This window comes from Mandrillus leucophaeus, unplaced genomic scaffold (genome assembly GCF_000951045.1).
Source record: "Mandrillus leucophaeus isolate KB7577 unplaced genomic scaffold, Mleu.le_1.0 Scaffold870, whole genome shotgun sequence".
Lineage (NCBI taxonomy): Eukaryota > Metazoa > Chordata > Mammalia > Primates > Cercopithecidae > Mandrillus > Mandrillus leucophaeus.
The window spans coordinates 315441-316465 of NW_012109475.1; the positions used below are offsets into that span (position 1 = coordinate 315441).

General features: G+C 45.1%; 1 protein-coding gene across 5 annotated transcripts in view; it reads right to left on the reverse strand.

Annotated features, from left to right (window-relative positions):
• Positions 1–1025, reverse strand: part of RPS5 (ribosomal protein S5) — an 8557-nt gene that overhangs the window by 4752 nt on the left and 2780 nt on the right. The gene's annotated exons all lie outside the window — the stretch shown is intronic.

The window sequence follows — 1025 nt, forward strand, 5'->3', positions numbered from 1 at the left end:
AAGACCAGCCTGGCTAACAGAAACCCCTCTCTAATAAAAATACAAAAATTAGGCCGGGTGCAGTGGCTCACGCCTGTAATCCCAGCACTTTGGGAGGCTGAGGCGGGCGGATCACCTGAGGTCAGGAGTTAAGAGATCAGCCTGACCAGTATGATGAAACCCCGTCTCTACTAAAAATACAAAAATTAGCTGGGCATGGTGGCATGTGCCTGTAATCCCAGCTACTCAGGACAGCAGAATTTTGTATTAAGTTTTGCAACTGGGAAGTGTGAGCTGTCTTACTTTGTTCCTACTCCATACAGTTTTACACATACCCTTTTTCTCCCCTCCCCACCAAGGCAGGAGAATCGCGTGAACCCAGGAGGCAGAGGGTGCAGTGAGCCAAGACTGCACCACTGCACTCCAGCCTGGGCAACAAGAGTGAAACTGTCTCAAAAAAACAAAAAGCTGGACATGGTGGCAGGCACCTGTAATCACAGCTACTCGGGAGGCTGAGGCAGGAGAATCACTTGAACCTGGGAGCCAGAGGCTGCAGTGAGCTGAGATTGTGCCACTGCACTCCAGACTGGGCGACAAGAACGAAATTCTGTCTCAATAAATAAATAAATAAATGTTTGTGGACCCCCTGAAATAACCCATGAAGGAAAGATCTACAAGATATTCAGAGTGAAAAAACAAGGCTGAATTATCCATTAGGTAAGGTGTCTAAGTCCCCTGACATCTTTACAGACAACAAAAAAGTTTTCATTCTTTCTAAAACAAAAGGTAGCAGGTTTGGTGGCATGCACCTGTGGTCCCAGCTAGTTGGAGTCTAAGACAGGAGGATCCCCTGAGCCCAGGTGTATCGAGGCTGCAGTGAACTGTGATCATACCACTGCAGTCCAGCCTGGGTGTCAGAGAGCAATCCTATCTCGAAGATAAAACTTTAATGATTAAAAAAAGAAAAAGAGGAGGAAAGTGAATAAAGTACAACCCAAATTATATTCATCTTTATACCAATGTAGTCACAAAATTTTTTTTTTTTT